Here is a 12,545-nt window from a genome sequence, read left to right as displayed (position 1 = left end):
CTTAAGGGTCAACTTTGGTCAAAGTCAAAGTCAAAGTTAAGCCAAAGTCAACGCTCCGAGTTGACTCAACTCGTTGAGTTGCCCTTAAACTCGCTGAGTTTCCATAAATCACAAAATCATGATATCACGATCAAACTCGTCGAGTTTTCCTCCAACTCGCCGAGTTCTTCCTTTTCAACAGAATCGGGACTTCTCAATACAACTCGTCGAGGTCTTCTGTGAACTCGTCAAGTTCTTTAGTCTAATAACCCTTCTTAATGCATTATGCCATTATTCTTCAGATCTCCCTATACTCCAGATCTAGACTGGAAATGCCTCTAGAAGGGTAAAGTTTCCAACTTTACCCATTAATACCTTTCCTAAAGAGATTAAGCTCAAACCCTAACCTAAAAGGCCAAAGTCTTAATCCAAAAACCTCCAAAACTATAATATAGACCATGAGGTCATAGATCTGGACTCTAGGGACAAAAAGATCACGTAAAGTTCCAGCTTTCTCTACATGTATGGCCATTAGAAGCTCCAAAAGGCCAAAATGATGTTATAAAGGTTGCATGGGACTCCCATGGCCATAAAGTTGGCACCTTTGTGCCATGAAAACCCCTCAAGACCCTAGATCTGAAGTGTTAACCCATTTGGGATGTCCAACTCCCAAGGACCATGATATTTGGACAAAACCAAACAAAATAACCCTAAAAGAAGATCTAAGCAACTACAAGGCAAGGTTTAAGCTTTATACTAGAAAAGTATCGTGGATGAGGCAAGGATTCTGGATCTATAAGCTCCTTCTTGTGTCTTTAAGCTTTTCCTTCTTCCAATGGATTCAACACACACCAAACCACCCAAAATGGCTCACAATCACTCAAAGTAGCTTTAGGGTTTTGAGATTTAGGGTTAGGACAGTGGAGGCAGGAAAATGAGGCCAACAACTTGGGGTTATGGTGTTTAAATAGGGTGCATAACCCTCGAATTAGGGTTTCATTTACCCAACCAACTCGTCGAGCTGAGACCTCTCAACTCGTCGAGTTGGTCACCAAAACGAGCGGTCCAAAACATCACTACTCAACGAGTTTGGGTCCTCTAACTTGTCGAGTTGCTATATCAAAAGAATAATTATAAGTTAAACACATACCAGAAACCAGACGTTACTGGGACTTTACTACCTCATACTTTTCCTGACGAGCTCGTTGGTGGTACTTTTCCACCAAGTCCTTGTTCGTCTCGTATGGCCAGTAATCCTCATAGAATCTTTGAAGCTCAGTAGTCATAGTAGCCACCATGATGCATGCCACTTTGGTAGCATCATTGTAGTGTCTCTTATACTCAGCTTGCTCTTCAGGAGTAGCTATAGTTTCATCAATCTCAAGGAGTTACTTTTCGAGCACATACTCTTTGTCCTCGAAGCATAGATCCATCTTGATGTTACACATCCAATCATTATAATTGTTGCCATCAAAGGTAACCCTCGAGCAGATGTTCAAGAGTTAGAAGTTGTTGGAGGAGGAACCAAAAGCATCATTAGAAGTTGACATCTAAAAAAGAAGAAGGACAAGTTTTAGTTAGATAAGAAGATTCCTCAATATAACACCTAAATGAATTATTAAGGCTAGGATCCAACTAGATATTTTCACAACATAGAAAAGGGATGTTGTAATCTATTTGTGAAATAAATAAAGGTAGGTAAATGACGATTTACCAAATTCACCACGAAAACGAAATTTTAAATGAATTAGGTTTTAAATGAAATTCCTAGATCTTTTGAGATTCATTGAACTATTCGATGACTTGTTTAATCTCGGTTATGCTCTTCCATTTGTGACTGGGATATCGAGGATCACAAACAAGATGTGAATAACCATGCAAATTAGCTTGGTACTCTCGATGTCATTTATCATCTAATCAATGTGTCGGTTAGCCACACGCGCTCCATCAATCGATGATAATTTACGAGACACCCATTGCCACCCTTTATTAGTCCATATTAGTGTGTCGGTTAACCACACATGCTCCACTAATGACTTAAATAAAGTGAAATGTTTAATTTCATGGATTAGCATCAATTTCATATTTTTCCTAAAGTAACTAAGATAAGAATTTATGAAAAAACATTTAGTTACTTAACTATCTGGTTTTTAGGGGTTTTAGTAGCGATTTTCAGGTGACAGAGGGAGAGTTATGGTTTTCAGGGGCGGTGATGTTTCCGACGAGATAAGAAGGAACGATGGTGATTGAAACATCGTGATAAGAGAGTTGATTGTGTGGTTCCAGGAAGCGATGGTGTTTCTTTGATGGTGGCGGTGGTGATGATGGTTTGTTTTTTACTCCGATTAAGCTTCCGGTGCATGGTGGGAGGGGTTTAGAGGCAACAATAGTGTTTCTTCAATGGCAGAGACAAGAAATGAGATAGAAGGATACGAGTGAGGGGTGTAGGGTTTTGGGTGGATCCCATTTCCAATTCCAAATAATAATTTATATTATTTAATAATAAAGAAATAATAAAAACTGAAAAGAAAAAACAAAGGGCAATCTAGTCTTTTCATGTCTTTCAAGGACGAAAAATGTAAAAAAAACTCATACCACGAGGATGGTTCGAGTGCAAAAAAACATTAGAGACCAAACGTGTAATTTTAACCAAACCATAAGGACGATTTCAATAATTTACTCTATTTTTTAAAGGTCTACATTAAAAAATAAAAAAACAAATAAAATTAGGCCTCTTTCAAGGTATGGACCTTAGACCATCCACAATGGTGAAAGCCTTTCAATATTTACAAGACTATTACATATAAAAATGGCCCCACCTACCATATAAAGTTAATTATTATGGTATATTATTTATTAAATAAATATAAATTATAGAGTAATATATTATTATGTTACAAGTTGATAACATAAAAGACCCACTTACCATTTGAAAGACTTTCAATATTAGCAAGACTAATATATACGTCATGTCATTTGAAAGTAGTTTGCAATTTCATTTGCAAGACCGATGTAAATGCTCTTATGCATTGCCCACCTAACACATCTTTAATGTCGCCCATGCTCAATAAATATCAAAATGATATTAGTAAATTTGAATTATTATTATATTTTTATATTAAATCGCGATATTACTAAATTCTATGTCCATTTCATTTATGGTCCCAACTTCTAAGTGAATTAAACATCAGTGATATTTAACTCATTTTTCTTTAAATTATTAAATACATATTTTCAATGATGTTATTTATATTAAAATAATTTATATTTGTAGATATGTCGTAAATTAAGTCAATATATGGAAATATATCCTAGCCCATCGATATCAGATGTTATTCTTCTTTCTTGAGGTTGAAGGTTCTAATCTCGTTTGAGATATAAGTGGATTTAAGAGTAATTTAGGATTAGATTACATTGTTGTTCAAAAAAATATATGGAAATAATATTAGCATAAAATGTAAGGGAAATAACATCAAATAGATCTAACTGAATAGTTAACCAAAATGAGAAAGGTTTATTTATAAGGATACAAATAGGGTGACAATTGTGTCCTGTTTGGATAGACGGGTCGAAAATTAAACTCAGAAATAATAGTGTTGTATTGTTCAACTCTAGCCTAAATATGTCAAACTTAGATACGACTCGGCTAACCCGTTTAATTACACAAGTTTGTGTGTCATAATTGGGTTCGTGGGTTGGAATCAGATTCATGGGTCAAAATTGGGTGCATGGGTCAAATCTATTTAATTACGGAAAATTCCATAAAATTAAACTCACAAAAACATCCAAATTCTAGAAAACAAAATAGATAAACACATCTACATTCCAAAAAAATAAACTATTGAACACATCTAAATAAAAAGTGAGAACTCACATCGATCTCTAATTAGAGAGAGACAATGAGAACGGAAGAGGTGGAGATGATCTCGATGAATTATGTTGTTGGGTATAGTTGTATAGTGTGAAGTCACTTCCAAGAGTTAGAGGTAAAATGCAAATACGCCAAATTTAATAAAAGAGTTAAAATAAATATTAAAAACTTTTTTTAATCCTAATATTAATATATATATATATATATATATATATATATATATATATATATATATATATATATATATATATATATATATATATATATATATATATATATATATATATATATATATATATATATATATATATATATAAGGGTTATTGGGTTGGCCTACTAACATAAATACTAAACTGAATCAGAAAAATCAACTCAAACATGTTTATTTGCACGTCAAATTTATTATATTTCTTGTTATGTGAGAACTATCAACCCTATATACGAGTATATTTAATCACACCCTATAAGTTATGGAGTTGTAAATATAGATAAAGATGATGCACATTACTAAAACATTTTCGGATTAACCCATTAGAGGGCTCAGTGTGGACAACGATCATAATCGTTTTTGTGAGGTGGCACCTTAAAACATCGTGACCATGTGGGGAACACCGCCCCATTCTCGTTATGTGGCCCTTCGTTAAAAAGGTAATGATTGATAACACGTTTTTTTCCTTTTCCTTCCATTTGATCATTGAAAAACGGTAACTAAAAAAAATTCTTTGCCTATAAATACATACTATTATCTTTAATTTTAATCATCATTTTTCTCTTTATTTCATAAACTTTCAATAATTCAAAAAAAAATTCGTTCGATGATAGTGATGACAATGATATGTTCGTCTCTATGATGTACGAGTATTGCACGAGCGTGCTAATTCAACAAAATCCGACTCCACTATTAACTAAACGTGCGGCGTTAAACAAAGATTGTGAAAAAGAGCACAAATATCTAGTTCATGATTATTTTACGGATGATTATGTCTATAACCACTCGATTTCAAAAGAATGGTTCGTTTGCGGAAAAATGTATTTGTTCGGATAGCCAAGGCCTTTGAAAACATGTATTGTTTCTTTCAAATATAACTTTTACATAATTTAAATACATTGTTTCTTTCAAATATAGCTTTTACATATTAAATATGCGTTTATGTATATATTTTTCCAATTGAGATATGATGCTAGAGCTAAGCGAGGATTCACAGGGTTGCAGAAATGTGATGCCACAGTTAAGTTCAATGGGAGAGTCGCCTGATTCGATTGACGATTATATGAGAATGGTGAGAGAATTGCAAAAAATAGTTTGTATAGATTAGCGAGAGGTGTTGTTAAAACCTTCGGTGACGTTTATTTGCGCAAGCATTTGTTGAATGATATACAACAACTATATGTGACACATAAAGAAAGACCCAGTTTTTTGGGTATGCTGGGAAGCATTGATTGCACATACTAGAAATGGATAAATCGTCCTGGGATATGGAAAGGCCAGTACGCAAGTGGTCTCATGGAACGCCTTCGTTGGTATTAGAGGCTATCATGTTTTAGTTAATTTTGTTTAAATATAAAAAGTTAAATCGAAAAAAAAAGAAAAAGAAATGATGACATTGAGTGTCAATTTTCTCCATTTAGTGTTATAAGAGTATCCACAATGCAAGTAATATAAAAGTTGAATATTGCCGTTCCATATATATATATATATATATATATATATATATATATATATATATATATATATATATATAGAGAGAGAGAGAGAGCTAGGTTCATGTGTTTAAAGTATTTATTGTGTTATTGTATGCATAAATGTGGGCCAATCAAAATTTAAAATATAAATAAATAATTAAATAAATAAATAAGGGTAATTAGGTAATTTTATCACAACTTCCCCAAATACATTCCTATAATTATGCTAGTTGATTTTAACCTAATTTATCCCCTTTTAATTACCACCGATGTCAGTACTTGATGAAGATCTGGGAACAGAGCAAGAGAAGGTGGTTTACATGCACGACGTCGATAAAGACGGCCACCCAGTCTGCTACAACGCATACAACGAGTATCAAAACAAGGAATTATACCAAGCAACCTTCTCCGACGAAGAGAAGCGCACGGATTTCCTTCGATGGAGAATCCAGTTCCTGGAAAAGAGCATCAGAAAGCTCGATTTCAGCCCTGATGGGATCTCCACCATCGTTTAAATCATCGATATCAAATTCCCCCCCCCCCCCCCTTCAAGAAAGAACTCCGTCAAGTTGTTCAGTTGCTCCAGGACAATTACCCAGAATTCGTCGCCAAACAAGTACCTACCTCTCCATTAATAATTTGTCAGTTCAATTTCTTAAATTGTTTGGGACATGATGACATGTTCTGATCTTTGTATACTATTCTGTTGAGTCTGCGGGGAGGACGTTCAAAGATGGGGCTTTTAGGGTTCCAAACGGTGGGGAGAGTTCATCTGTAACACCCAAAGTCAGGAAGGCCAAGAAAGGAAAGAAAACCCTAATTTTAAGGGACGACTCGTCAAGTCCAAGGAGGAACTCGGCGAGTCCGAGCGGGATCCGAGTCAAGGAGTAAGTAACCGACTCGGCGAGTCGGCCAAGGAGACTCGGCGAGTCTGGTCTGAACGAGGAAAACCCTAAATCCGGGACTTGGAGCCTATTTAAGCGCCTCATTCTCTTCCCTAGGGTTCCTTTACTGCCTCTCTAACCCAGAACACTAAACCCTAGCCGCCATATCCATTTTTGAGCTAATTATTGCCTTGAAGAATGCATTAAAGCTTGGAGAAGGAAGAAGGATCTTGGAGGTGCAAGTAGGGGGCTATAGATCTGGGATTGGGAAGACATTTCTGAGCATTTGGAGGTAATAAACTAGTTCTTGGACCCCTTGCACCTGGATCTATGTGTGTGTTTTGGGCATTCTTGGCATAATAGTAACCATTTCAAGCTAGAAGTTCAGATCTGAGGTTGCTACCTCAGGTCCATGCTTGTTTTGGTCTAGAATCCCATAAAGTATCAGCTCTTGGTATGTTGGTGAAGCATGGTTGTCATAAACCCTAGTTTGGAGTGTTTTGAGCCTAGCTCTCCATAACTACACGTAAAGTTTGCCACTTTACATGAGGAACAGGCCTTGGAAGTATGGATCTATGTGTTGGAGCCCCTGTTTGGCTCAAAGAGCCACTGCATGGATTAAGAGCTGGAGTGACTCGGTGAGTCACTTGGGTAGACTCGGCGAGTCACATGGGTAGACTCGGCGAGTCGGATGAAGTTGGGCAGGAACTCGGCGAGTTGGAAGAACAACTCGGCGAGTCTGTTGAAGGTTGTCTTGGACTCGGCGAGTTAAGACGCGAAACCCCAAACCCTTCAAGTTAAGACTCGAATCAGTGAGTCGAGTGGAGACTCGGTGAGTTGGACAGGTCAGGACTCGGAAAACGGTAGACTCGGCGAGTCATGGACTGACTCGGCGAGTCGAGTCGCGAATGGAAGGACTCTGAGCATATGAACTCGGCGAGTAGGGTTGACCTAGAAGGTTGACCTTGACCAGGACTTTGACCAGCATTGACTGGGTTGACTTTCGGGGGTCAGTTAGACTAAGTGTTGCATTGATATTGGTAGCTCGAGGAGCTAGTGGAGCAGGAGTTCAGGAAGTTGCCGGGAAACAGCTAGAGGGGCTATCAGCAAGTTCAACAAGTGCAGGTGAGTTTCCCTTTTGTGTGAATGGGTCTACGGCCACAATGCCGACCCATGTAGTTATGAGTAGAAGACCCGAGGGTTATCCCTAGGCACAATATGCTAGTATGATATTCAGGACGAGGTCCAATGATAGCGGGCGGGTGCCCAAGGAATGGTTTATGTGATCGTTTATACTTGTTGTCTGTGTGATACTTGTATGTGCCTGGTAGGGAGGTGAGTGTGGGCGAGGTCCCGTAACTCACTAATAGCAGAGTGTGGATGGTGTTCCACATCTCATTAGAAGCAGATCAGGGGCGAGGCCCAAGTTAGGGAAGGAGTGAGGGTGGGCTGGGCCCGTACCTCACTATCAGCAGGAGTATGGATGGGGTTCCATGACTCATCAGCAGCAGGACAAGGGCGAGGCCTAGAGACAGGCGAGGCCTTAGGACAAGATCCGTTAGTATGTGTTTAGCTTATGTGATGTGATATGTTTATGTGCTATTATATGTTAGCGGGCGAGGCCCTGTGACAGACGAGGCCTAAGTGAAACAGATCTATATCCGAGCGGGGATCGAAGCCAGGCGGGGCCTGGAGCGGCGGGGCCGTTGTAGCGGGCGAGGCCCGAGGTAGGGGCGGGCCCAGGATAGCGGGCGTGGCCCAGCATGTGCAGTATGTGGTTATGCATGGTATGTGTTAGGGTGGGGAACTCACTAAGCTTCGCGCTTACGGTTTTCAGTTTTGGTTTCACGTACTTCCGGTAGCAGAGGGAAGAGCTCGGGGTGATCGCATGGCACACACCATAGATTAGACAGCCTGGGAATGTTTACTCTGATAACGAACATGTGTTTTGGAAATTAATACTCTGATTATGTTTTGGATTGGTGACTTTGCTTTAAGTAATGTTTTATTAAAAGAATTTTTTAGTCTTGAATTTTGGGACGTTACAAGTTGGTATCAGAGCCTTGGTTTGAGGGATTCGGACATACCCTCGGGTGTGTCTGAACTCAAACTAAGGGATTGGAATAAAAGTTTTCAAAATGAAAGGACAAGTTTTGTAAAAAGAGTTTTAGAAATGAAACAGTTTTAGAAAAGCGAAAAGAATTCAGAAAGAAAAGAATTTTGATAAGAGAGAAGGGTGTGGTGCATGCAATCAACCGAGCTCAAGTAAGTACCCCAAAATACCCATACAAGTTCATGTTATGATTATCAGTTAGTAGAACATCATGATATATTAGGACTAAGGATCTAGGGAGGATGCCTTATGTGCCTGTTATATGTGCTTTGAGCTACATGATAGTGCTGATTAGACAGTAGTAGGATAGCCTATTTAGGTTATGCCTGAGTTTATGAGTTTGTGTTGCATGCTAGTTCAGTTTCTTGCTATGTGGATATGATTGCTTGAGTATGTTGTGGTTAGATTTTCCCCTTGTCTGAATGCTGCTTGCTTTGTGCAATATGGGATTCCGAGTGATGGGAGCTAGCCATTAGGTGGATACGTCATGTCACACGTGATCAGGGTTGAATAATCTTAGAGTGCTGGATTTGGCCCTATTTCGTAGCTCTCGTTTGAGTCCAACCGTTGTAGGGACGAGTCTTTTACTCGAAGGATTATCTGAGCCTCGTCACATGTGATGGTATCCAGGTAATGGCTAATTGGCATCACAAGGAGATCTTCAACAGCTGAGGACTGGTTGGAGTCGAGTCAGAGATTTCCCTAGGGTAAGCCTAGGATGATATAGTGCTGTGAGCGGTAGTAGTGGATAAGGGACCTGGTGGAGTCGAAGCAATTCTTGAGGAAAGTACGGATAGATGTAGAAGGTATTATGGGCCCGTACTACTGAACGCAGAGGATCCGTACTCGATTCAGGAAAGGCCGAGACAAGACCGGGAACCTGGTAGGGTGTGTTTGGTCTCGCAGCAGTGATAAGTATTCTGATAGAGGATGTATTATATTTTCAGCATGGTGACGTTACGAGAGAGACCAGTGGGCGGACCAAGCACCGGAGAGGGATCAGGCTCGGGTTCAGGAGCCGAGCAGCTCGAGGAGCGGATGAGGGATTTGATATCAACTGAGGTTAAGCGCAGCATACTAGACCAGACTCATGTGATCTTTGGCACGGTCAAGGAGGGTATACTAGAGATTTTGGATGAGAGGCTGGGAGCCTTCCGTATCGAGATGATGGCTTTTATGGGAGCGCATACCTTAACATTTTGAGAGTTCAAGGCTTGTGGGGCACCAGATTACCATGGGGCTAGGGACCCCATCGCCAGCAGCAGATGGTTGGCTGATGTTGCCAACGCATTCCATATGAGCCGGTGTCCTGAGGGAGACAAGGTCAGACTCGCTTCCTGTCTTCTGAAGGACAGAGCGAGGGATTGGTGGGAGGAGATTGGTCATGCTCTGGGGGATGATGCCGCGTTGGACGCGATGACTTGGAGCGATTTCTCGGCCAAGTTTAGGGCGGAGTTTTCGCCGATTATTGAGGTGCAGCAGTTGGCACGGAGTTTCAGGATTTGACGTAGACCACTAAGACTGTGGCAGAGATCACCGCCAAGTTTAGGGAGAGGGCTCTTCTCATACCGCAGTATGTCACAGATGAGGAGATGAAGAAGGCCCGATACCATGAGATGTTGAGGGCTAATATCAGGGAGTTCGTGAGCAGGTCCGGCTGTAAGACGCTGGAAGATATGATTTCTCGGGTCAGAGAGAGGGAAATTGATTTGGAGCAGATCCGGAAGAGGAAGACGGATGAGGTTCAGGTAGCCGCAGGTTCGGGCAAAATGCCCAAGGGGTTGGATTCGAGATCGAGGGATTATCAGGACCGCAGCCGATGCGGGAAGTGTGGCAGGGCGCACGGGGGCGCGTGCAGGGGTGGTAGCGGCAGTGAGTATGGTTGCTTCAAGTGCGGTCGGACTTGTCATTTTAGCAGGGATTGTACTATTACCACCACTCAGGGATCCTACTTGATATGTTTTCACTGCAATCAACGGGGCCACAAGAAGGCCCAGTGCCCCAGTTTGTTTTCAGCAGGACGGGTGATGGCACCTGCCCCTGCAACTTTGAGGATCACAGACGGCCGTCAGGGACGTATAGAGGCGCCTGCGGTAGGAGGCAGGGCTTTTCAGATGACTACCTTGGAGGCGCGAGCAGCATCGGACGTTGCAGGTATGCGATTTCTGTTTTCAGTTCTTTTATTTGAGCATGATTATATTGTTATGGTTCTGCATCATTATCGGTATGAGTATTTTATTTTTGGGCGGCTTGATCGTGATCGAGTTATATGCCATCTGTATACCTTGGATATTTGAATGGTAGTTAGGGGATGTGCCCTATTGGGGGAGGTTGCTTAGGGTGCAGTAACTGTAGCATGCCTGGGAGGGACTTGGTATGTCTCGCTAGTTTGGAGCCGTATAGTTGTAGAAATGGACTGGTTAGATCCCAAACTATGGTAAGCTTGGGGTTCCTCAGTAGGTTGATTATGGAATGGTAGTGAGGATTGGGATTTCTTTTCGAGCATTGAGCAGCAAGGGTTAAGCAGGATCGAAGTGGGGGAGAATCCTCCGAGCGTGCAAAGGTAAGAGCACGTAGATCCAGAATGAGTGCGCGACCTCCGAGAAGGAAAAGAAGTGGTACAGCGTTTGATGGATTGAGAAGTTCAGGGTTGGGAGTTTGAGAAACTCCCCCTCAGCTAGTGCGTGTATTGGTGATGGTTAGTATGTGGTTGGGAATTCAGGTTGGTGGATCGCTTGTAGGACTCAAGAGAGTCGGAATGAGGATCTTGAGAACTGATAGCACGGGGTGCTTTCGTATTAGCAGTCAGTGGTAGAAAGTGTTGTAAGACTACGGGGCAGCCATAGCATTCACTAGCAGTCAGTGATGGAAGGTGATGTAAGACTGCGGGTAAGCCGTAGCATTCCATAGTAGCTTTGTTAGCGGAGTTGGGGATTGGCCCTTATCTCCTAGTGATCAGATAGGGATCAGGAATGGGTAGTGGATGAGAATGATAGGGAGTTTGCCTGTATAGCCCCAGAGAGGTGAGACCTTGGGAGAGGCTGCTCCAGGATATAGTTGGGTGAGACCTGTGGGCGAGGCCCATATGACAGTAGCAATATAGGTGAGACCTGAGAGCAGGGTTGCTCAGTAGTATGGTTGGGTGAGACCCGTGGGCGAGGCCCGAGCGAGAGTGGTTAGACAAGTAGGACTAGAAGGATGGAGGCGGGTGAGACCCGTGGGCGAGGTCTGTGAGTTTTAGCAGCACAGGTGGGACCTGGTAGGGACCTTAGTGTCAAGATAGAGGGTCGAGGATCCCAGGAATTTTAGTGCCTGTATGGTAGAATAGATTGAGCAGTTATAGGTGGTCGAAGTTTCTTCGAAAGTCGCTGGGAGCGACTAGGAGTTGTGTTGGGACTAGCTATCGGTGGGAGCCGGTAATCCAGATATTGATAGGTTGGTAGGGACCAGGGTGGTCTCCGTTCAACCGAAAGACAGATGGGGAATAGCAAAAATTTCAGCCAGTAGCAGTGCGGGTATGCAGTGTATGGTGGAATTCACTTAGTTGATCATGGGGTGCTCGACACCAAATTATAGTAGAAAGAATTGCCCAGTGGATACTGGAAATAATAACCCGTACTGGAGGTAGCGGGAGTGATGGATTTGGTGAAGATAGGATCTTCACAGTGGTAGAGGAAATAGTTAGTTATGGATCATTTCCTTGGGAAGGCAAGGAAATCGCGCAAGGAAAGAAGGGGTGAACCCCTATGGGGTCAGTGCAGTACTTGGAGAGTACCAGAAGGATTGTCGGTTGAGTAAGTTGTGTTTCCAGAATGTTCAAGGTCAGGGTTGACCCAAGATTATTATCCGCAAGGATTGATGTTAGTCAGAATGACCGAGCGGAAGACCAACGAAGGTAGGCAGCTGGTGTTGGAATAATTAGTAGGGTATTGGAGGCAGATCGTAGGCGGTGGGCCATAACAAACTTCGAGGACGAAATTTAGTTTAAGTGGGGGAGAGTTGTAACACCCAAAGT

Source organism: Lactuca sativa, chromosome 5 (genome assembly GCF_002870075.4).
Source record: "Lactuca sativa cultivar Salinas chromosome 5, Lsat_Salinas_v11, whole genome shotgun sequence".
Classification (NCBI taxonomy): Eukaryota; Viridiplantae; Streptophyta; class Magnoliopsida; order Asterales; family Asteraceae; genus Lactuca; species Lactuca sativa.
This window is presented reverse-complemented; position numbering follows the sequence as displayed.